This window comes from Fundulus heteroclitus, chromosome 23 (assembly GCF_011125445.2).
Source record: "Fundulus heteroclitus isolate FHET01 chromosome 23, MU-UCD_Fhet_4.1, whole genome shotgun sequence".
NCBI lineage: Eukaryota > Metazoa > Chordata > Actinopteri > Cyprinodontiformes > Fundulidae > Fundulus > Fundulus heteroclitus.
This window is the reverse complement of record NC_046383.1, coordinates 18,298,720-18,324,292: the sequence shown is the minus strand read 5'-3', so window position 1 is coordinate 18,324,292 and position 25,573 is coordinate 18,298,720. Positions and strand designations below refer to the sequence as shown.

The window sequence follows — 25,573 nt, the reverse complement described above, 5'->3', positions numbered from 1 at the left end:
CTGCTAAAAACTGTATAAAAAACAGAGGGCAGCATATCCAAGCAGCATGTTGAGGATTTAAAGTAATAAAGTGTTTCTGGCTGAGATGCAACTTATTTAGATGCTATAGTAATTCTAGTGGCATGGGACACATCACCAGGTTATCAGAGGTATAACCTGGTGATGTGAAAATAAGACACCCATATGTTGGGTGTCTTATTTTCAGAATTTTGTGTTTGAAAAAAAAAGTTTTCACAGTTTTTTGTTCAGTTAGAGATTGCTTACCCGTGAAGAATATTCAATTTGAGGCCCGATTCGACCACATCTTGCAGTTGCCTTTTCTCATTAAAAGGTGGACCGAAGAAAAGCATAAAAAGAAACAAAACTCTCTGAAATACAACCTTTTTGTTGTTGAATAAAGGTTTCAAATATCTCAAACTGTTTTTTAGAGTTGCTTTTGGGTCTAAAATTAATGTTTAACCAGGCTAAGTATTTTAGATTTTCTACGTCAGGAGATCAAATGCAGTCCACCCGAGTTGTGAAATTCTTTAATTGAATAGTTAAGTGAGTGGTGATAGGAAACTAAACAAATGCCAACTTTAGTGCCAGTTGCTGTATTGTCAAATTACATACAAATAATTTGTAGCTTGTCTGTACCATTAGCAAAGAAAGTGATGTACGGTATCCTGTAATTGCAGTCACTCCAGTCCACAATTTATATGTAATTTCTTTGTTACAAGGGCAATTATTTAGATAGTTTTAATTTATCTTTTATCCATTTGAATTATGCAAGTTATATTAAGTTGGCTTAGTAAGGCCCAGATCTTCCAACAGACTGCCAGTAATGTTTTGCCACAGCAAAATATGATGCAAGTCTCCACATTATAACCATACCCTCTAGCTGCATCGGCATAACAAGAACAATCTGCTTGATGCTCTAATGATTACTGCATATTGCTTTGCATTTACAGGGCTTCAAAAACATCCACATGGCTTAGACATGTTAAATATTAAAAGGCTCTATTGTTTTCCCTTTCTGGGGAAAGAAGGCAAAACACTGTTCAACTCCAGCTTCATAGGGGATCAAGTCCCACATGGAGCGTTACTGTTACAGTGACCGAACATCGCAGTGCACATCCACGTGCCCCTGGAAGCGCTGTTATTGACCATCAGAACACTGCTGGGGTGGGAACAAGCTTCCCCGTGGGGGCCAGATGAGTAAAGAGCTGTCAAACGTGGTTCCCCAAAGTGTTAACAGACCTCCTGTCTGCAAAGATCCCCAGGACTACGTCTACCCTTGAGTTCTCCAGAACTTAGTAAAATTGTGTTTCTAAATTGAACATTCTGTGTTTCTGTGTCAAACATGAATAATGAAGTGATGAGTGATATTCAAATATAGTTGCCGACACTTTGTTTCACGCAGCTAAACTGGTTTGCTGAAAATCAGTTTAGTGTCTCCTTCTTAGAGCCAGACTGCTCTAAAGTCCCTTATTAACGCACATTAAATCTTACTTAATATGGGTAGGGAAGCTATATGCTTGGTCACAGCATCTTATGGTTAAGGAAGGGTGAAATAATATTATATGTAAACTGATCTAACAAGTAGATTGTTTGATTCAACAATATGGAAACAGTTTAAATACTATCAGCTCAAAACCTACTGGTTCCTTCTGACCAAAACAAGATGTTTATACAATTACAGCAACAGTCGTTTAATGTTTTCTGTTTTTTTTCCCTCATGCTTCCTATTATGTTTTATTTCACAGGTTGTAATTTTAAATGACTACAGATGAATAAGCTTTGAGATAAACAGGAAAATAAACCAAATCTGTTTTTTTTTGTGGACTGGTGTAAAGTTGATTAATTTTTTTTTACCTTTTGTCTGCTTTGCAGTGAAACTGGGTCGCTAATGCATTGTATCTATCTGTTAACATAATGTGTTTTATTTGCAGAAGCCTCATATAAATCAGAATAATGTAGCTGATACCGAAGAATCCCTCCGGTGTGCCTTTTCTGTCTCTGCCGTTGGAAGAGGAGCAATCATGAAGCCTATTTAGCAAAACAGCACAAAAATCGTGCCCCATGCATCATACTAGCATTGCATTTCCGCTACATAATTTTTCATGTCTATGTCAATACCCATTTAGGAATAATTAGAATCAGACCGAAGAAGACATGACTATTTCCACATAGAATTTTTGAAATTTCACCTAATAAATAGGCCCTTCTTCTGGCTATGACCACAGAGAGCATGTATAAATATTATCTGTGAATGTCCTAAACTGTCTAGAAGTGGAATTCAGCAATATATCCTCTTGTCCCTGAGGGGGTCTCTGTGGATTAGGCTTTCAACCCGCAGACGCCAAAATATTCCCACTAGATTGGTAGCCGGTGTGTTTGAAGATAGGATGACCAATAAACATTTTTTTTCTTCTTTAACATTTTTTGGCATTGTGTTGCCCCCCTATTTCTTTTCAGAAATGTTGATCTTATTGATTGCTTTCATAAAACGTGGTAAGAATAACTTTTTTTTAACATGTGTAAATGGCCTTTTTATTGGCTTGGGTTGGTAGTGGTGCCAGAATCTATGGTTAATACCCTTTGCCACATAAAAACAAAGAAAAAGAAGTGCACATTGACTAAAACTATAGGCAATATGCTTACATTAATAAATAAAAATGTCAGAAACATAATTGGACATACATGAAATCCAATCTAGTTGAAGATTTGTGGAAATCTATAACAAGTTGGTAAAAAAGCAAATGAGGTCTAATTTTAATTGTGTTGAAGGGTGAAAAGAGAAAATATCTGATAAGATGTTATCTTTGTAAGGAGCATAAGTGAAATACTGTATAATTAGCATCCAGCACTCTTTGAAAACTTGCCAATATGATAAAATGTTGACACTGAGAAGAAATAAAGCTGTTGAACTTTAGGTAAATTCTACTCCTGATTATAAAAGGAAATATCAAAGCTACATTTCTTTGTGAAAATGAAATGCATCATGCTGATGGATGAGCTCCATTTTGATTTAAAATCTGAAGTGGAGAAGAACCATAAAGGGTTTATTCATGAAAATTAGCAGAAACATTAAAATAATAAACATTTTGCTGGAAACCCATCAAAAGAGTTTAAGTTTAAGCAGGGGTAAAAATGTTTATGTTAAGATGTAAATATGGAAGACTTTGCATTGACAAAGATGCCTTTGGAGATGTGGATGGGATTTTCATGCTTCTGAGGCATGCAGTCGAACTACCAAAGGGCACTAGTACTGAAACTTGGACTATGTGAAAGAAGAATAAAATCTATCTTTCTATAAATTGTTGATTTATCATCAAAGGTATGACAGCAGGAAGATGTTATTAGATTTGGGCGAGGAACATTATTAGTATTTGCGCTGATTCATAAAACAGTAGAGGGCATTACTAAGCTGAATCATTTAGCAACAGCCCAATTTCCTGTAATCTGGTTAAAGAGGACATATCATGCTCTTCAATTATTACTTATCACATTGAAATCATTCAGTTGTGGTCTACATAAAGTGGAACGGCAATGCTTAGGTCTGAATTACCTGTTAATTTACCCCCATGTTCCCCCTTTTTTACCCCTGTTCTGAGGTGCGTCTGAGAGCAGCTCGTTTGGCTGTCTCTTTAAATCTAAAGAAGACACTTCTCTTTACGTCCCCCATCACAGGTGTATGGTGGGAGACTGCTGGAAAAGAAACGGCTCTAGTTCCTCAGCTTGCTAATCACACATTTTAACATCCGTTTCGCTGCTTCGTCCCACTGGCAGAAAGTGTGGGAATTGTAGGAATTTGCCACAAGAAATTTAAGCAACAGTACGCTTGACTATGAAGAGTAAAACATCCGCGGAGAGTCAGCGCTGAGTCCGTGTAGCTGACAGTATGCGCACAGTACGCCTGTGGCCTGAGTATATGGGAGCTTTTAGGCAGCGCGTGCCCGGAGTACACTTTAGCAACAATAAACCTAGTAAGTTAATTCAATATAAAAGTTACATTTATTTTGGCCTTATGTTAGAAACAGGGCAGTGTAGTCCAACTACTCTGTCCTCCTGACAGAGCTGTGTACGTGAAGGGGTGGAGTGATATTACCCACTTGGGAAAAATATTTAGTGCGCCTTATAATCTGGTGCACCTTATATAGTCCGAAAAATACTACTCAGCCCTGGACACACTATATTCAAATTTTCTGCACTCATAAAAACTCCAAGTACACAACAAAGTGTATTTAATAGCTAAAAAAGTGGATTTTGCATTATATGTCCCCTTTAAAGGACAAGGTGTTTAAGTGATTTAAAAGCTTGCCCTATATTTTTTTATTTGAAAAATATACCTTTAGAAGTTCTGTGTGCTGAATTTGGTAAAAAACAACAACATTAAATGTCTAAAAAATGTCATGATCTCCAGGTGTTTGTATTTGGATTTTCCTTTATATTTGTATTTTGAATATTGCTTTGATGGATCATGCTTTCTTTAGTTATTCCCCAATGCTTATTATCCTTTGGTGTTTGTGCTTATGGGTTTCTGTTTTTTTCCTGTTTATATTTTCCAGTTGCTCCCATTTCAGTTCATACTTTTGTGGATTAGTTAGTAGATTTTATTCTTAGTTCATTCTATGTATATTTTATATTATTTCCTGTCAGATCCCTTCCACACGTCCTCCACCCCCCCTCTCCATCCCCCCGGTTTCCATCACCCATTGCTGGTTTCATCTGTTGGTCTCATGCTCGCTGTTGCACTGCCTTATTTTCCTTCGCCTCCTTTCTTTTGCAAATCCCTTGTCTCTCTGTTTTTCACAGTTTGTGTTTGAGTAACTTCTGTAAGTTTTCTTCTCTTAATAAACTTTTTGCCATTATCATGCTTTGTGCTTGGGTCCTCCATAAACTGCATTATTACACACAATGCATTCAGAAGGAGCTTGTGATCAAAGGAATGCAGCAGAAATGTGTTATAGTATTTTATACCAAAAGAAAATAAAAACCTTTTGGAACTGTACAAAACAAATAACTGACAAAACACAACAAAATTCAAGAAGTACAATTTTTTTATATTCTTTTTGCATATATTGTTCAGGTGTAAAATTATCTACTGCCATTATTCCTAGACGTTTTTCAATTTCTGCTTATATTTTTTTTAATTATTGTAAATCTATTCATATGTAGTGCCAGACTGTAACATTAAGTATATTGCAAATCTTTGCTTGCCATCCTAGTATAATTATATAAATTAGGAGTTAAGAAATAATTTTTCTTAAAGATTTAAGAAAACGCAACAATGCAGGCCTTTATGATTGCACATTTTAGTAAAACAGATTTACTGTAAATGTGGTAGTAAGCTACTGAAAAACACGAACAAAAAGATATTGCTTGATTGTATGTGCTTCATTGAGATAGACAAGTGTAAAAATTTAACGGACAAAAGGAATGGTGAAAGGTTCCCATGACAACAGTGAGAGGTTTTAATACATCTCGGTGTTGAATGATGAAGAGAGAGACCGACTGCATGGATTTCCATTTGAGTCCTGCACCCTGAAAACAGGGAAGCAATTGGAATTGCTGTCCTCCTCTTTGACAGTGTCAAACCTGTTGCATCTAAGTGAAAACCTCGTAAAAACATTTTGCATTTGACAATGGGATATAATTTCCGCATAATCACATTTTACATAATTGCGTTTTAATAATAAGTGGTTTTATCTTTCGTGATTCAAACCCCTTACTGGACCCAGTAACCCTGTGTAAACTATTTCAACTGAGTGCCTGGTTACATTTCTTTAGCTTTGCTAAACCACTCTATTTTTCCAAAAATGTTTTCCAATAGTTTTGATATCATTTAAAATACACCTCTTTTCTCACTCATATGCCACGTTGATAAGGCAGGGTGTCTGGCATATTTTAGAGTCTGCCTGTCAGTGTGTGTTATTACAAGCCTTATTGGTTCCTTGATTTTCATTTAATCTGCCTCCAAGATGCATTCCTGCTCACCCTTTACGATCTCATATTGTTTTATTGAACAGGCATTGTGCTTCTCCGGTAGTGCTTGCTTTTATAGCAAAGCAGTAAATTCCACTCTTTTAAGATGAAATCTTAGATTACTCTAAAAAGTTGATGCTGAGCTCCACAGAGGACATGAGCTAAATTTAGAAGTCATGTGGGGGGTTGTGGGTTTGTTGACACATTCTCAGAATTTAATCACCAGCAATACAATAGTGGTATTGTACCAACGTAGTCTAAAATAGCTTAAATTTGTATGCAATACGATTTAAGATCTCTCCAGACCTGGGAAGTATGGAAAAACAAAATCCACCATCTTATTGTTTAGATATTCCACCCACCCATCCATCCTTTTTTTTTTCTAAAAAGATATTTTAATCTTGTTGGCAATAGAATAATCAGCAACAAATTTCATAATCAACTTGTGTTTGTATAACTTAAAATTATAGTAGGAACTTTTCCCGGAAATGTAGATAAAAGACACCCAAGTCCCATTTTGAATAAATGCGCATGTGGAAGACCATCCTACCTGCTCTTCCACTACTCAGGGGGATCGCGTGAAAGAGTCTCCAAAATACACTCTGATTTTATTTCCTTCTTCTGAGGTCTTCCTCTTCTTCTCATAAACTTGTAAGACAGTTTAATTCTTGTGACTCTCGGCTGTTTTTTAAGTATACGGTGAGCACAGTGGAGCTACAATGAACTGGTGGAACCGAAGCTCACTGGATATATAAACACTAGAAAGTGTGCATGTGCAGCAAAAGGAAACTTTTTCCTTCCTGCTCTCAGTAAAGGCGGACAATTTATTTTATTTTCTCCTTCCCCTTCCGCATATCTTCTGCTTCTATCAATCTTTTTGGAGCTTCTTTTTACATATCCTCCAAATTGTAAATTATGGATCTGGTCAGCTTGACTCTCAACACAATTGATCACATTTTTTCAACAAGAAGACTGGGTGAAGGAGGATCGTGTGTCTGTCCATTTTGTTGGTCGAGGATGTCTAAAATGTGTAGAAAATTGGATTTATGATAACAGGATTTATGCTTTTTGAAGCTGCTTGTTACCTGGAGTATCGGGAAATTCTGAAAACGTCGCCAGCTGTTTCGGCCTAGGTCAAGGCTGCTTGAACTATGTGATGGATATGTCCGCTACAAGCGCTCAGACTGAAATGCTGTGAAAGCAGAACAGTTGGCCAGCTGTGGTTCTTGAATTTGCTGGCAGAATGGAAAAAATCCTGGACAAAATGACTTTAGATCAGAAGCCCCCAAGAATATACTTAGCTTAAAAAATTAAGTACTGTGATTTTATGCTTTCTGTATGTTTATTAATGTGTAAAAGAAGTCTAGTCAGATTTACTTAGCTTATTCCTTTGTTAATGTAATATTTGTCTTTTCCTATGCAAGATTTCCCTCTGTAATGTTTTTCTGTTCATGTACAGCACTTTGAATCATCTTGTTATTGAAAAGTGCCATATAAATAAACTTTCCTTGCCTTGCATAACTAGGAAGAAGCACACACATTGCCGTTAGGTGAGCCGAAAGAAGACCATCCACCATAACTTTAGATATGGGCTAAAATAGACCATAAACTCTGATCTGGAAAAGCATGTGAATGTGACTTTAAAAAAGTGTAGGAACCTTGCATTGTTTAAACTGGGAGCTTCACAAATAGGTCAAATGCCTTAAATTTCAAATCTTAATGATATTTAGAGATTCATATTAGTTTTGTCTTTAGTGCTTTTAAACTTAACCAGGTGCCCAGGACACCAGAGGACAACTTTCTCACAGGATTGTGGGCCAATTTGGCATTGATGCTGGACAATAAAACACTGCCAGAATATTGCCTTTTATATGTAAATAGCAGATTGCTGATGCCTTAATCTTTCAGAGACTTTCCCACAACACTAGAGGTAATTGACTCAAAGCAAGAGGAACTTTTATTTTGGCATCATAATAGCAAAATAAAGCCCCAACATCAACTATGAAATACTGAACATTGAATACATATCTGTCTAAGGCCCCGGCTACACGGGGGTGAGATTAGATGTATACGGAAAAGTATTTTGACGTTTAGGTTGTGCGTCCACATGGATGTGGCATTTTCATAGACCAAAAACAAAAAAATCTGAAGCTGGGTCCATGAGTGGATACATCTCAAAATGCCGGTTTATCTCATACAGGCCATATAACATTTTAAATGTATTGTTTAAATGAAAATCAAGGATACATAGGTTCCCCAATAACCTCACTCTACAAATTATTTAAATGGTTTTGCCTTCAAAATCTAATCAATGTCTCTGCTTCGCCGATGTAACTTAAAAACAGACGTCAGATCTCTGTGCAAGACAAAATCATTCTTGAAGGGAATGGGTCAATGTCTGGCTACGAATGCTAATTACTGCTCATGTGAGCAGAATGATACTGATGTAGCAACTGTTGTTACCCTTTAACGTCAGATGAAAGGGTCGTCTAGATTTTTAAAGCAAAGTTCTCATCAGTAGTAGGTTTTTTACACGAAGAAAAAAACTGTCATATTGCTGTAAACATGTAGAATAGTGAAGTCTAACAGCTAGTTAGACAGCCTCTGTTTGAGCCATTTATGTAAAACGAAATATTTAGGTCAAAGTTAAACAATGCTGAGTTAGAGGGTTTATGTACACTTTCACATGATACATTTGATACTTTTGTCAAAGTTTTCCAAAAGAAACAATTTGCATGTTATTAAGCACAAATTTAGTTTGCTGACATTGTTGCCTGTGTCTTGCCATCTCATCAATGCCAATTCATGAGTCTGCCAAGAACTTGTGGCTTTTAGTACAGACACTCAATTGTGAAAGGGCATGAAATATGGTACGTTCATGCGCTTTTCCAGGTCTGATTGTTGGAAGTTATCCCAGTGCAATGTTACAGCTGGCACCCTCCACCAATACAACTTTATACAGACATGGAAGTTGTCAGCCTTGGAAAACAGCAAAAATATAATAGTAGACTTTAAAAATCATTATATAGTGTTGCATGAATATTAATATTTTCAGTCTGAGTCACTTTACATGGCTAAAATCAGGTAAAATGAGGATCTGTCTGACTAGGTGTTAGTCTTCCTGTGCTCAGAGGATTTCTCAACTTTTCAACAAACTCGCTGTGAAATGACATGTTTCTACTACATGTAAGGCAAGCATGGCTTCACAGAACCACACTTCAGAAAATTCAAACTATCCCTTTAAGTGACTGATGTAGTGCTACAAACTCTTGTTCCAGGTGAAGGGCTTACTTTGAAGGAAACCCCACAGATATTACATAAAAAAAAGAAGAGGACAGGAAAAACCGCTAACAAGCTCTCTGGTTTCTCGAAGAATTTGACTTGGAAAGCCACAAAGCATGGCTGGGTGTTCTTTATGGGAATTATCAGCTCAGCTGGAGCACGTCTTTCACTAAATTGCTTGGCTGAAACTACACTGTGCTAAACAGTGTAGTAACCACAAGTTGCAATTCGACGGAAGTTGGGATAAATTAATGCCTTTTTTATTCCGCCATGTATAAAGAAAAAAACATATTGCTTTATTTGATTGCACAGTTAGATGATTTGACTTATACATACAAAAGGGGCATTAACCAGATTTTGAGCTCGGGAGCTGGGACTCATGCAATCTAAAAGTCCCAAAGTGCACAAGAAATTAAAAAAAAGAATTTATTGGTGATAACATGTACTGTTATGATCCTAAAGGAACCCACTGCTGACCTTGAGATACCTTGTCTAAATGCAAATTGAAGTAATATACATATGTTTCCATTTCAGAACATTTAGTTTTTCCTCGCACAGAGTCTTCCACATTTTAATCACTTACTCCGCAGTCTGGTGAAACTACTGAGATGATCCAATTCCCATCTGTTTTGCAGAGACCTACTGTTATACTGTAATATTTGGTGAGATGTATTAATTGCAACTGTTTGTCATGCTGGGTTCTAGCCTCAGAGCACAATATTGGGGGGATTTCTCACAGTGAAAAGAATCATAAGGATGAATAAATCAAAAAGGGCATTATAATCTGATAAAAAGGAAGATAGATATGCTCCATCCAATAATGTCTCTGAAAGGAGCTCTGAGCTTGGGGCATTCAAAAGCAGCCCACCCTCTTCAATAAGCCATGAGCAGATGAATGGACTGTTCTCCCATTCTGGGCTGATTGGTGCTGACAAACTATAGATCACCTGTGAGGGAGCAGCACCTTATTTTACCAGGAGTTGTCTCACTCTATTCCTCAGCTGAGGGAATCACTATACCCAAGGCAAAAAGGCAAAGCAGTCCTTTTGTGTGACTTAGTTGTTTTCACCCCCACAGCGAGTTTAGTGTTAATAGAAGCTACTTTTTTTTTTGTGGACGCAGCATCGGCAGTGCCAGGGTCCGGCTTACAGGGCTTAAACCCTGAATGTTTTCAGCAAAGCTCAAAATCTTTTACTGTTCATCACTTGCAGCATTTATATCCTAAGCCCTGCTCATGGCTGCTGAGGAATCGATGTGTTTCAAGTTTAGTTGTCAAAGTGAAGCGCTGCCCAGAATGAAATGACATAGCCTATCCTCCACATAAGATATTAGCAGATCCTTATGAGTGGACTACCATCAGAAAAAGTTTACAGTGGACAGATTTTAAATCCTAACTCTTTTTTTATTGTAATTAAATGAAATAAGCACAGTGAGAATGTGCAGCATGCAAAACTGCTACGTTAAAAAAAATTATACCAAACATGTCCATGTACACTTATGTGGCAGCGACATGATGTATGATGCAACTGCTGGCAAGAACATATCTTTACCACCTAAGTATTTAGAAAAAATAATTTAATTAGTATTGAATGCCTTAGGGCTCTCTTAAGCCATTTAACAATGAATATAATCATTGGAGCTGCACTAAAGACACATTTTTATGACATTTATTTTTAGAATAATCCACATACCATAAACACAAAAATACAACACAGCAGAGTCAGTAATTCTGGTTGAGGTAGACATTAGGTGGTAGTATGATGGTATGATTTTCTCTCAAGTTAATCACGGCGGGATAAGCTTGAGTGAAAAACACCAGTCTCATGACATCACATTAGTTCCATATAAAGTTAAAACTGTAACATATGGCATTAAATAATTCCTTTTACTCAAAACAGAAAAGCAAAAATGTTTCATACCAAAACAAAAAATAATAAAAACATTTATTGTTGATAGTTGATAGATTTTCTAAACACAGACTTAGGTAAAATGTATCTATTAAAGAACCACTAAATTAAGTAGTAATTTAGATGTGCTTATTGTAAATCAGATTTTCTATTTATGTAGTAACACAATAAGAAGCTAATATTTGTCAGGTATTTTGTCCAGGTGGAGCCTACAGTCCCCAAAGGAGATACGGGTGGCCCTTCCTCTGGCAAATTTGACTTTATTGTAAGCAAGGTGTTATGGCCCGGCTCAGATGGTCGCAACAAAAAATAGGGAGGACATGGCAACCAGAATTTTTTTTACCCCTTCAGAGGCATTTATTCAAAGTTACTATCTAGGGAATAATGAGCAGCAGCCCAAAATATGCTTCCAGCGCGTGCCCCCTCAGTCTGGTCCTTCCCCAGTCATGGACCTGGTTGGCCCCCACAGGTCTCTGTTCCCAACTCCCTCAACTGGTCAAGGGATCTGTCGGCGCCGCCTCTGGATCGGACTGGGCCTGGTACTCGGCTGGGCCCTGGATCTTCTCTGGGCCTGGTTCTTGACGTCTGTGCCTGCCTCTCCTCATGAGTGGAACGCCTCTCCTTAAATACAATCAAGGACCTAAATTGACAAACAATTTACCGGCCCCTTTGCCAAACAGCAGGGCCGTCACACAAGGGATAACTGTAACAGTCTTCTTTCTGCCAGGTGGAAAGCAGTGAACAGCACCAGGTGGAGGACTGGGAGCACAGTGCCACTCTATGCTTGATACAGATGGAGAAAATCTGATACATCTTGCATCCTATTAAACGTTCTTTATACCACATGAATGGTATGATGAGAATTTATTACAAAGCCTTCATTTCTTTAAAGGGAGAGTAATTTGGATTTTAATTTGCGAAAATGATGTATTGCTTTTATAAATGCATATTCTGGCAAAGTCTAATAATATCACATTAAAAATTAAAGCATTCTCATAACATAGAATTAGTAGTTTATAAATACCCACTGGGAGGTGTCATGTTGCATTGCCATTTCTGATTTCAGTAGCCAAAAGGGGACAAACTGTCAGCCATAAGCGTTTTTCCCTATCCGTCTCCCACATGAAGAGGAGCAGTTGGTGGAGGAGGAGTATAAAGAAGCAAAGACGGCCACAGCTGAGGGGCGTGGTGTATGCGATCCAATGCAGTGAGGACTGCTCAGACTCCTACATTGAAGAAACTAGCTACGTAAACGCATGGCACAGCACAGGACCAGCAGCTCAGGGTAACATTCAGCAGTCCACTTGCACCTCAAGAACAAAGGGCACTCCAGATTTTGTACAGATTTTTTGAAAGAGGGGTGAAAGGAGCCATCTTAGTCAAAAGAGAAAAAACTCTTAGCTTAAAACTAAATTAATTTGTGTTAAAAATCAAAACAAAACACTGTCTCAGGATCTTTTTATCAAGGTTCAAATAATCTAAAATAACTTGACCACTTTAATTAGTATAATTATTACATCCTCACATCCATTACAATGTTTATTCTGCTATATGCGGTCTTATGTTGCTGTTTCTGTTTGTCAGGAACCAGTGAAACTTGATCTGACAAGATGACGAGTTAGACTGTTTATTTGTAGTCATTTTAAAAAGACAAAGAAATTGATGCTCTGCTTTCACAAAAATAGTATTTTGTTAAGCATATTGACGTCCACTTAATGTAAATACAGGCAACTGTGGTGTTATTTTAGAACGCTTACATACAATTCTGAGAGAGAAAGGTTAGAAGTAGAATATCCAAGTTTTTCTCTTACCTCTTTCACTTTTTGTGTAATCAAATGAAATATGCCTATAATCACAGCAAGCGTTATCATGATGCTATCAGCCATTCCAGGGTGAAGCACCCTGTGATACTTTTTTTTTTTTAATCATTGTTCTATTTTGCATCATCCACATTTACAAAAAATTATATTAATTAAATTAAAAATAAAATTGTTCCATCTCAGCAGGATACCTCCTCAGTATTTTAGTGGTGCTAATTGAATAAAACAATGTCTCCCAGCTAGCCAAAAGTGTATAGGCCTCAAAAGTCTTTTTTATTCAATTTAAATCACAAGGACTCCAAAATAGGTCTCAAACACTTCAATTTACCTCCTTGAAGTTAACAAACCCCTTTCTACTGGAAGTAGCAAAAATCTATCTTAAAAACAAACGTGAACAGTTCAGTGTTGCCATAATGAGCAACACTTAGTTTGAATTGATAAAAAATACAGCCTTTTTAGTTACATGTTCAAAAAATTCTAAACTGTTTTTTCTTGAGGGGGCTCCCAAGCTTCAGGTTGATCAACAGCAAGCCTCCAGAACTGACAAAGTGCATTCACAAAAACTGAGCAAAAGTCCAGTTGACTTTGATTCAAGCCTACTGTACATGCAGAGAGTGCATGCAAAATGACTTAGCAATGTAAATAACTGCTAAAATGTGGCAAATATATTCATATTATAGTTGTCACTGACTGAACATTAGTAAATGTACTTTTTGCCTCCCACATTCAGTTATCTTCTCGGTTTGCAATTTCAAGTCACTAACATGCAGATTTTATCTTCATTGATGTAAGATAATTGCAGATTTATGTACAGTATATGAGAAAAAAACTTTTAACTTATTTGTACCAGTGCATGAAGATGAAAAACATGAAGAGATACAGTGCGGTGCTGCTATCTATTGTAACACACATCTGGAAGCGTTTGACAAATGTAATGAACCCAAACCCATGGCAACTTTTACTTTGAAAAATAACTCATTAGAGACAGGAAAACCTTATACCCCATCTGTACAAAGCTGGGTCTATTTAATCACAGCAAAGGACAATTGGCTCAGTTGTGATCAGAGAATCATACATGTGAATGATGAAAACATCTTGTGAACTACAGGCAATGCTAAAGTTATCAATTGAAGAAATTGCATGATTTATATCCTGTTAATATATCCTTCAAACTCATTTTTAATGCATGTTTTATTGCCCTGGGCAAGACTCCGCTTCTTTGATCCTCTGCAAGTCTGTGCATAAAGGATCATAAGGAACTGTGCTTTTAGGATTAGGGGAACAGCTTCTTTTATCAATTACATCAAAGTTTCAGCTGGTCCCCATTAAATACATGTTCACACGGTAGTATAAAAAAATTCTGACCATTTTCGTCTCTGGACCCTCTGAAGATTATTGGGTTAAAAATAAGGCATGAGCGTTTTTCTGCCTTGCCACAACTCGGTGTTTGCATAGTAATCAGTTTGCAAATTTGGTTTGAATCACAAGTCAATCCTCAAAGCATTATGCTTGTTAGACCCACCGGGTTGAGGCTGGAAGCTTGGACAAAAGCCAGGGGCATTTAAAAGCAGTCTTCTATCCAAAGAAGGGATGAAAGCTTACTTTCAAATCCTGCTATGCTATCAGCCTGCACTGCTGACACTGTTCCTGTGTTCTATAACAACATCCTGGAACGCGCACCAACTATAGATGACACTAATGATAATAAACAGCAGGGGATATCATGTTTGGGTGCTCCGACTCTCTTATTAGCAACTAAAAGAGTAGCTTTTAAAGGATAAAAAAAAACCATGACAAAAGGCAATGGAAAACTTGTCTCTGCTCAAGACAAAAGTACGTCTGTTTAACTCCGGTAATTACAGAACAGAAAAACTCGAATTAACACTCAGCAGCGGGAGATAAAAAGCACAACCTCCAAAATGCCCTTGTGAGACAGTAAATTTTATGATGGAGTCCTCTGTGCTGAGCATTCACTGAGTAAAATCCCTCATGACTTGTTATATGGCAGCTAAGAGGAGATGGATCACCCGCTCAAAGCAGATGTTGTCGGCACACACAGGGCACTCTGAAAACAATGTGATCCTCACGGACTAACAAAAGCGCACCCAGAGGCAGACCCAAATAAAAGTCACACAAACACATGCTGATCTTAATCTATTACACGGGCTGTGTGTCGACCATGCGCGCGCACACACATAATCTCCTTTTATTTCACTGATCCACAAACAGGCTACCGCAGGTACAGATATTCTCTGGGATTTTGTTGACACACAAAACACACATCACCCGGGCTTTATTTGTTTGTGTTTTATTCTCGACCACAGAGAGGACATCACACTGGGAAAGGCTGTCAATAAAATCACTGTGTCCTGTAGCGTTTGTTTTAGAATAAGCGTTAAGGTCACACCATGTTACAGACATCAAGTGCCCACTGCAAGAAGAAAAAAAAAAAAAAAAACATCCCCGCTGCTGACCTCATATGTAATCTTCTGAACATATCCAGAAGCAAACGATGGAGGACGCAGATGTAAACTCTGAAAGGAGGGCAGGTGAAGATTAGGAAACACATGTAGGCAACAGGCAGGGTGGCAAAGTCAGAACAACAGCAACAAAGCAGACTAGACAGAATCAGGTGAAAGGGGTTTCACTTTAATAAAAAAAGTAATCTCTTAAATATGAAGGAATAGCAAAGATTATTTAGAGTGCCTTAACTTAAGTGCTTAACAATTTATATTTGGTCACAACACAACCATAATCTTCAGTGCCTTTAACTAGGATTTTATGTGCTAGAGTAACACAAAGTAGATCATAATGAAGTGAAGGAAAAATGCTTTTTGGCCTTTTTACAGGTTCACATCTGCAATGCGTGTCATGCATATATGCATCCAGGCCCCTGCTCCTAAATAAAATACATTACAACCACTGCCTTCAGAAGTTGCCTAATTAGTAAACAATCCATCTGTTTCTAATTTATTCTCTTCATAAATACAGTTGCTTCTTAACAGATTTGTTAGAAAACAGTGGAAAAAAAAGAACATCATGGAGACCAAGGAACATAGAAGAAATGTAAGGCAGGAAGTTGTGGGGAAGTATATAAAAGGATTTAGTTTAAAAAAAAATGTCCCAAGTTTTAAATATGTCTCGAAATGCTGTTTATCAGTAAAGAACATATAAACAGAATGTCACAACTGCACACCTAAGCTGAAAGAGCATACATCAGAAAAGCAGCCAAAAAAGTCACGGTAACTATGAATGTGTTGCAGACATCCACAGCTCAAGTCGAGGAGTAGACGCTAAAAAGTTTTAATTCTGAATGTTGGCCAAAAAGCTAACACTGCACATGACCCTGAACTCACAATCCCAGCTAGGAAATATGGTGGTCGCAGCAACGTGCTGTGGGGATGACTTTCATAAAAAAGACAGATAAGAAAGTCAGAAGATAGATGATGCTAAATGCAGGACGGTCTTGTAAGAAAACCTATGTAATGCTGCACGGGGTTTGATTTCACCTTCAATTAAGACATCAAGCTAAACATACAGCCAGAGCTGTGACCTGATTCCAACTGAGAGTCTGTGGCAAGTCTTGAAAATTGATTACTGAGATCAGTTTTTTTTTTATATTTGTTTTTAGTTTCTATTCTCCCATGTTTTACTTTGTTTCTACATTTTATTCCAACTTGCTTTTAGTCTGTTTTATTTTCCTAGATTTAATCATGCAAAGCACTTTGCATTGTCCTTGCACTGAAATGTGCTATATAAATAAATTTGCCTTGCCTTGCCTTGAGTCTTCCGTGGTGTATTTGTTCATTGAGCAGCATGTTTCACCAGTGGGCGGGGCCTAGCAGTGCACACCTACATACCATCAACTTCGTCAGCTGGAGCTGGCTAATTCGAGGGAATCCCCTTTGCTCTCCTCTTAACTCCTAGTATTTATGCTTTCTTTGTGTCGTCTTATCCTTACGCCTTATCTATGTGTTCCTTAAAGTCACCTCCTGAGTTTTCACCTGGAGAATCATCTCAGTGAGACCTCCTCTATTTGCTCCCCAATGCTTCTCAAACCATAGCCTTCTGGATTGCTTCCCTCCCCAATTGGAAAGCAACAGCTCTCTCTTCCTGGAACATCCAAGCTCCTGCCTGCCCGACCCACCAACGCATCACCACAGCTTCTTTCAGTAACTCTGCTCTTGGTCCTAGCTTACCACAAGGACCAACACCTCCTTGCCTCTGCTCATTCTTCCTCATCTTCCGTTCTCTGCTCCTGACTAGTAAGACTGTATAATTAACTCACATTACTCAAGATTCTCCAGAACGTTTTTTCCATTCACCTCTCAACCTTTCACTCGCAGTGTACCAACAGCCTGCAGACCTGACAATCCTCTTTGTATTTCAATAACTCGGTTAAACTTGTCTCCTGATTATCTCCAGCATGTGGGTCAGAGGATTGCCTCAAAACATGACAGACAGATGCTCTACACCCAATCTGTTAAGGTGGAGGGATTTTGCAGGGAAGATTTGGCAAAAATATTGGTCTCTGGCAGTTCAAACCTAGTAGACACACCACAAAGTGGCATAACTGCATGCAATACTTGTGTCTTATATCAATAAATATTTCAAGAAAAAACAAACAGGCATGTTTCCTTTCCGTTTCACAATTATGCTTTACTCTGAATTGATCAGTCACATAGAATTTCATTTAAAACATTCACATTTGTGGTTGTAATGTGAGAAATAAAAAATCAAGGAGTGCAAATACTTTTGCTAGACCCTTTGTATGCATCTTCTTTTGTTAGAGCTTTTTTTCAAACAACAAATGCCAAACAGCACTGGAAATTAAAAAAAAAAAAAAAACAATCACACTCTCTAAACAACTCATAAATCCTTCCAATAAAGAATATGAACACAGGGGAGGGGTTTATTCCCTTTTTATATCTGTTTTCCTTTATATATTCAGATGCTTGCATATTTTCTAAAGTCACCCCTGTCATGGGAATAAAAATGGAGCACAGGCAAACACAAAGCTAAATGTCAACCTTCTTCCCATGGGTAAATGAATCAGATGGTGTTTGAAGACTTGGGTAGAAAGGTGTATAATAGACCCAAGCTAGGCCAAAGTTAAAAGCTCAAGAAAGCTGGCCTATTAAGAAAGCCATTTTAAGTGGGCCATCCATATTTCACTCATTATAGAACACATTTGGAAATGTAGTGTTATTGTTAGTGCCGTACATGGAGAGCAGTAAGGCACAAATGCTTTAATCCTGCAGATTTTGGTAAAAGTCCACAGCTGAAAAAGGATAACACTACAAAACTATATCCACAAATTCTCTTCATCGTCTCTTTTGTCTGATCTGTAAGTGAGAGACAATTTGTATTACGTGTCATTGGTAAAAGGATTAGGAGGCATGATTTATGCTCGAAAGACATTTATCGTTCAAAGCAAATGAGTTTCTTTTCTCAGAGGAACAATGGGGAACTGCCTGACTCCTCCCTTAATCTCTGTGAACAGAAAAGGCTCACCAAACTGGAACTCACGGTCTATGTAATTCAGGCCCTGATTAAACCATCTCCCTAATTTTAAATTAGCCCTGCTCTCTATTCCCCCAGTTATAAGCATGAATCACTGTTATACAAGTCAATCAGTGGTCAGAACAATCTGATGCTGTTGTAGAAGCAGAGAGGCAATAGCTTAAATAAAAGGTTTTTTCACCTTTGAAACTGTTAGAAAATTTGGGGAGCATAATGGTTTCTTTTATTCTTTCTCTTTGTCCAGACAGCCTGAAGCAAAGAACGAGCTGAAGGTGCCTTTCTTTTCTTTGAAATCGGCAGCCGCAAAAGAAAACCGGCCTACTGTTTACTACTTTCTCTTTTGAAAATGATTTCTTGGAATTGGTTTTTGACAGAGCTCCAGGATATTATCTCTTTAACATCCCAGATCCAAATGTGTACAAGTTTATTTTTTATATCTATTTTCTCCTCGCTTTCACTAGTAATGCACACCAGCAACACTCTGAAAACACATGCCAGAATTTCATCCTAAACCCCGGTCCAAGCTTGACAAGGTTGAATGGAACGTTTCCTGTGTACTGCGCATTATGTGTTTTTTCACAGTCATCAGAGGTTTGTCCATAATCTTGATGAGCTCAAGGGAACATCGGAGTCAAAGAAGTCAATATGATTGGCATGACTTTGAACCTTGTTGGGGGCTTGGGGGGGTTCTTGGCTGTTAACACATGGCGCAGTGCTCAGCCAGGGAGATTAATGGTTGTGACTGCATCAGCCCAGTGACTGGGGATCAGAGGATGTAATTGGGTTTAACCCAAATATGGGCATTTTAGACAGCTGCTCGTAGCAGGAGCCAATCACATGCTCTCATCTTCATCAAGTTTCCAGTTGTTCACCGCCTCAAGTAAAGATACACCCATCTCCTCTGTGCCAGGAAAGGTGCTTGGAAACTCATGATTACTTGTCTTATGTTTAAAATGGTTGCTTACATAGAGAAAATATTTGCAATGACGTCATTGTTTCTAAAAAAATAAAAAATAAAAAGTTTATAAAAAAACAAATAAATAGATTTGCCATAAAACATCAGTGCATACATGTGTTTCTTATCCAAGCCATAATTAGGTTTGGGCAGGGCCATCTCTACGAGTTTTGAAAAAAAGCAAACAAATGACAGCAAAAAACAAAACAGAAGAACAAACTAAGGAGATATTTCTTTAGTACATGATTCATCAGCATACCCCTATTCTAGTATACTCCACCAGCAAAACAGGCTAGATTAATGACAACCTCCCATGGAAATAAAATATTACAAGTTGTGACATTCAAGGAGGATAATTGATTAAAAAATGGCTAATACTAGGAAAACAGCAGTTCTCCATACGCAAACATGGTAAAAAAGATATTAATGCAAGTACACAGCTCAGGTTTTCACTGGAACACAAATTGTCCCACTCTGCATCAGTAATAGATAAATAAACAAATACTTTGGGCTAAACCAAGAAGAAGGAAGAAGTCTTTGGCTTCTATCTTTTGAGTAAGTAAGTAATATTATATATAAATTTGAGGTTGATATTTCAGGGTTTGGGGTTTGAAAAAAAAAAAAAAAGAAACAGCACCATGTTTTGGACTTTGTTTCACCACAATAGAGCAAACCATATTTCATTGAGCCGCTCTCTCAATCTCTCACCTACAAATGCGGAGCCAGTTCTGTTCATGAGTTATTAACGACGGCAGAAAAGCAAGTAAAATTATACAATTACAGAGGGATTTTCTTTTCACTGGATAAAATTGCTTTTCAGATTGTTTTACCAAAATTTTACAACCCAATACAGCCAGAGTTGAAAGTAGAAGCTTTTTAACTGCTGTTACATTCTGGAGTTCTTTTTGCCCTCAACGTCTTCTTGCGTTTTAGCTGTCTCTATTCAGATCTAGCAGCTCCACAGCTGATAAGGATGTAAGCATGCCCATAAAAGATCACTCAGAGGCTTATGTTAACATCTATCTTGTAAATATAAATACAGTGATGTGTATACATAGTGTGGCGATATGACGGACATTTCGTAGTTTGTTCCTTTTTGCTTATACAACACCAGAAAAAAAAAACACAACACTAAAGATTTAAGTAAAGAGAAGGAAAAATAACAGTATTGGCAGATGTTTAAAATACACATGTTGGATTTGAAGGCTCTGTAGATGTAATGTCTGCCATATCTGCACTTTGGTGATTTAGGTAATAAGACGTACAAATGCCTCTAAAACATTAAAATAATTTGTGCATTAAAGCTAGCCAACCTGAAAAGAGCCGGTCCCGCTCTTTTGACTTTACCATACTCCCCTAATTCCAGCAAAGTCCCTCACTCTGATCCCTCCTGTAACAGGAAAGAAATCATGTAAATTTATTGGTGACATTGAGTTGGCTCCTTGCTATTCAAATGAGGCCTGCCTCATCAGACGCTAAACTGTACCACGTATTGGCTTGTAGCAGTAACCTCCCCACAAACAGCTGTGACCCCATGCAGGAAGTCAGATATCCCACTTCCTGTGGCAAGCTGTGCCACTGGCTCTCTTAGCCGTGGATGGCTTTCTAATTGGTGTCCTTTCACCTCTTTACTTTGAGATGCTCCTGCTTGACAGGTCCTGGCAGCAGGGGGAGATGTCCTTGGGGGCAAAGAAAAAAAAAAGTCAGATATCAGAAAATGCTTGGCTATTTTCTATGGCCTGCCTTTTTTAATCAAGCACCTTTTAGGGTAATAAGAAACTAAACTTGTGTGGAGTTTGTCTAGAGCCATTGAGCTCCATATAAGTATGTCGTGATTTGCTCAATATAAGTCAAATCCTTGAGGCTAAAGGAACTTTTTTCACAGTATCAGAAAAGTTTAAGAAGCTGCAAGTCTAAGAGTTACCATTCAGGCAGTCAATCTTTGTTTGAGGAGCAGAATAGTTGGTTATGCAATGGAATTTCTTTATTGATAGCAAGTATTCACAGCATTTAGCAAGGTCAACTTTATATGTAAAGAAATAAACTGCACAGACTGTTGGGGTTCTTTTTCTTCTGTTCAGTCTTCTAGGTACTATGATGGTCAGTAATATATATTTTTTTCTTGAACAAATTCAAAAGGCTGAATGAATATAAATATTGTTGACAAGCCTATATTTATGCGTTATCTTGTCCCTTAAACAGTAAATAGTGTAAACAGAAAGGAGATATATGCCCAATGTCAGACTTACAGAAAGGTTAAATGCTTGAATGCATAGTTCATCAAGTAATGTCTTTATTTGTAAATCATGTATGAAGTGCAAAATATAAAGATTTTACTCAAATCTAGAGTTTGGACTTGGATCTGTTAAGATTTTGTCGTCTTGGAGATATTGAAAGTGATGCACATTTTTACATCATACCTTGAAAACGATTTAAACTTTTATGTGGAAAGTGTTTCAGAATAATGTTTTCTTTGATGGGACGTTAGTATCTTACCTGCAGTAGATAACTGCCTTGGGTCTTTGTCTAGTTTAAACCCAGGCTTGTTTGTCCTGGAGGCTGAAACTAAAGGCTGGATTAACCTAACAGAGAAGTACAGGAGTACTCAAAGAAAATAGCATTAACCCAAACCACTATATTAAGTTTGCTTTTTACACTCCTTTAATTTTAAATCAGTTACTCATGCTGGAAATATTCTGTTATCAGTATGTGTTTTACATAGGGAACTCTTTGGTGGTGCACCACCTCCTACCTGAATTTATGTGTGTAAATAATAATCGGATTCTGTAACAATAAACATAAACTTTCTTAAATAACCACCTAGCTCAAACATGATCATTAACATTTTTACACCCTCTGATGCATGAATTATGAATCCCTGATTCAAGATTTTTTTATATGTATTTTTACTCTTCTTAGGGCATGAAAAAAAAAACCCAAATATGAACTTTTTTTTCCAAAATTTCATTTTCCAGGAAGTTACAGAAATGTCCACTACAGTGGACTACATGCGCTTGAGCACTCAACACAAAACATTATGAATTTAAATTTAATTTAAAAAAAGAACAATCTTGTATTCTGTTGTAAATATACAAACAATTGTTTCATTTTATGCTTTCAAAAATATTTCAACATATTTTGTTTAAATATTAACACTATATAAGCACAATGTTTAGAACTGAATAAGAAAATCAATGACAGTCATAGCCAAAAATCTTTAACCTGAATGTGACAAACGTCGCTGTGGCTTTCCACAGTTCTATAAGAACATAGGACAGTATAACCAACAATTTGCATGTTGCAAGAAAACACGAACATTTTAGTTTCTGCATCTCCTAACACTTTGATGGTCACCACACCTAAGCTGTATGAATGTTGGCAAAGCACCCAGGGCACAGTGGCACAAAGGATTGCATGCAAATGTATTTGGTCTTCCATGTGCATGCAGGATCGTCGCCTCTGTTTGCATTTTTAGAATTTATGGCTGGAATTTCTTGGACTATTCTGTAGGTTGCCTTATTCTTCGCTGTGTTTGAAGTCTACAATATACATAATTGGTATAGTTACACAAACTACAGCTAATCTGCACAAAATATACACAAACTATAAACAAAATATACTAACATGTAAATTTTAAGTGAATAGCTTATATGTGTTACGTTTAAAACACTGAATTATAAGCAAAACAATTACAAGACAGTAAAGCAATTATATGACTTCTGTTGAAAAAATGTAATGAGAGATGCATGACGTCCACTTCAGTGGACACATGGTTAATCGTAATTTTCTAAATGTTGGAGAATTTTTTTTTATATTTCAAAATGATAATATCCTTCCTTAGATGTTACAGTAAATCATCATATTTTTTTACCTGTTGGGCTCTTCTACTATAAAAGGATTGAGAGGATATGCCAGCAGTGGTCGACAGAGGTTGCTGTTTGTTGGCCATCTTGGAATTAGAAGAAATTTACTTGCAGTAACAATGACTGACCACTGAATTGACCTCAATGGAGTGCGGCAGCGGAGAGCATTCTAGACACTAATATGCAGTTTCACCATAGAAACCATAGAATTAAAGAGATGTTTACTTTTTAGTAGCTATCCACTACAGTGGCCGCTAAGAACCAAAAGGTTGTTGTTTTATGACGGTGGTAATCTGCTTTGGTGTTGACCCCTCTCTGACTAGCTGCTAGCTTCACCTACTTACTGGCCAACTAAAAGTGAAAAAAAAAAATGGTGCTGAGGTGTGTGCTGCTTGTACCCTGCTTTTCTTCAGTAGTGGGGAACTCAGTATTTCTATTAGATATATTTTTACACACGCTTCTGGATACCCGTCTTACCTGAGCGCCCCCTGCACTGGGAGCAACTGAGCAGAAAATGTATAGCAAAGGGATGCTAAACAACAATCTATACATTCATAGCTACTTAACAGGGAAATTGTCGTCTAAATGCTAGCTATAATGTCTTCTAATTAAACACAACCAAATTTCAACACGAAGAATAAAAAAAAAAGACACATACCTGGAAGAACACACAGCAGTGTGCAAAACAATCCAAACCACACAAGCAGCAATCCAAATGAAGTCCAGACTTTGCTCTTTCTGGCGGCATAAGTACCATTGCTCTATGTGTAAAAGTCACTGAACCAGCAGCTGAAGAGGGAAATAGGCTCAATACATGAAGCGAAAAAACACAAATTTAGTCTCACCTTTGCTGTTTTGTGCTCATAATCCATGTTAAAGTAAATGCTTCCACTCAAGTCCTGTGATCCAGTGTCCATGTGTCACACTCACATGATTCCTGAATCTTTTTGTCTCTTTTTGTCTTCTGTACACCTTGTACAAAACTGTTGAGGAACTGCCCTGCGTGGCAGAAAATGTCTGACAGCGTTACTGCAGGATATCACACACAGAACGTAGAACGTGGGGAGGAGAATATTTGTTTGGTGTATTTTCTCAAATAAACCACAAAAGCAATTGTTGTTTGATGGAATGACGGTCTATGGTGAAATATTAGTGGGGAGAAGAAAAAAGAAAACCCTGGGAAATTTCAAATAGCACCCATGGTGCCAAAATGCGGCAACATGGATAATTTAGTAGGTTAGTTTTTTTTTGCATGAATTGTGGTACAGCTAATTGCCCGGTCCTGTACTGTGTTGTGCTAGAGGTTTTGGATTGTCGTTGGATATTTCAAAGGGATATTCATATTACAAAGTGCTTTTTTCTGGCAAAAATGATTTTTTTCATTACTGCTGTGTTCCATATTAATTTACTCTCACTCATAACATAAGTGTTGCTTTTTGCACCCCTGGAGTATTCTCCTGAGTTTTACCTTTATTTTGGTACCAGTACAGTCAAAATAAACCTTGTAGTTCCTCAGATATATTTAATTCACCGTGGGCAAGCCATTTTTGAGCAGATGTATTTTCAAAAAGGGAACTAAAGGGTATTTATTGTAAATATTACTTTTCATATATCTTTCAATGGTAAGATTTATACAAATAAAAGTCTTTGTAGGATTTTAGAAAATTGTCCAGCCTATGCATTACCATGCTTAAATATTTTGAAGGGCACAACAGCACACAAAGGTAACATTATTATGAATATTAAGATGGATTAGAGGAATAATAATGCAACTGCAGATTCTTTTAACATTTTAACTTCTCATTTTCTGTAAATATTTTGTATATTTCTATTACCTATTGTATTTAGAGCATGTAGGCATTTATAAAAGTCTATCCTTTGGTTTTCTTTTGTATTGGAAGAATCAAATGTAGCTTAACATTATCACTTAGCGTGAATCTCGACACATTATTATTATTTTTTAAACAACGCATGATGCTGAATTCAAATTGAAGTTATCTGTTGTGCAAAACAATAATCTGCAGTTCATTCAAAGCATTGCTCTTTAATTGGCTTTTCCACTTTGCATTTTGCTGCACCGATAAGCAACAAATCTGATACTACCCACAGAAACACACCAGGGTCACTTTGCTTCGTGATTTACTTGTTGCACTTTTGACTTCAGGTTCAGTTCTGGATCCCGCGCCCTCCAGCACTTCTTTGATGATTTTGTTATAGTAGCAGTGAGGAGAACCATCTGCAGCTAAATGTCAGTAA

General features: G+C 37.3%; 1 long non-coding RNA gene across 1 annotated transcript in view; it reads right to left on the bottom strand.

Annotated features, from left to right (window-relative positions):
* LOC110368737 overlaps window positions 1-23,446 on the bottom strand; it is a 43,035-nt gene extending 19,589 nt beyond the window's left edge. The window contains exons 1-3 of the long non-coding RNA XR_004927887.1: window positions 23,326-23,446; window positions 20,941-21,133; window positions 20,768-20,844 (exon numbers count right to left, since the gene is read on the bottom strand). This is a non-coding gene — a long non-coding RNA (uncharacterized LOC110368737). The remainder of the gene's footprint in view (window positions 1-20,767; window positions 20,845-20,940; window positions 21,134-23,325) is intronic.
* Window positions 23,447-25,573: the final 2,127 nt, after the last annotated feature.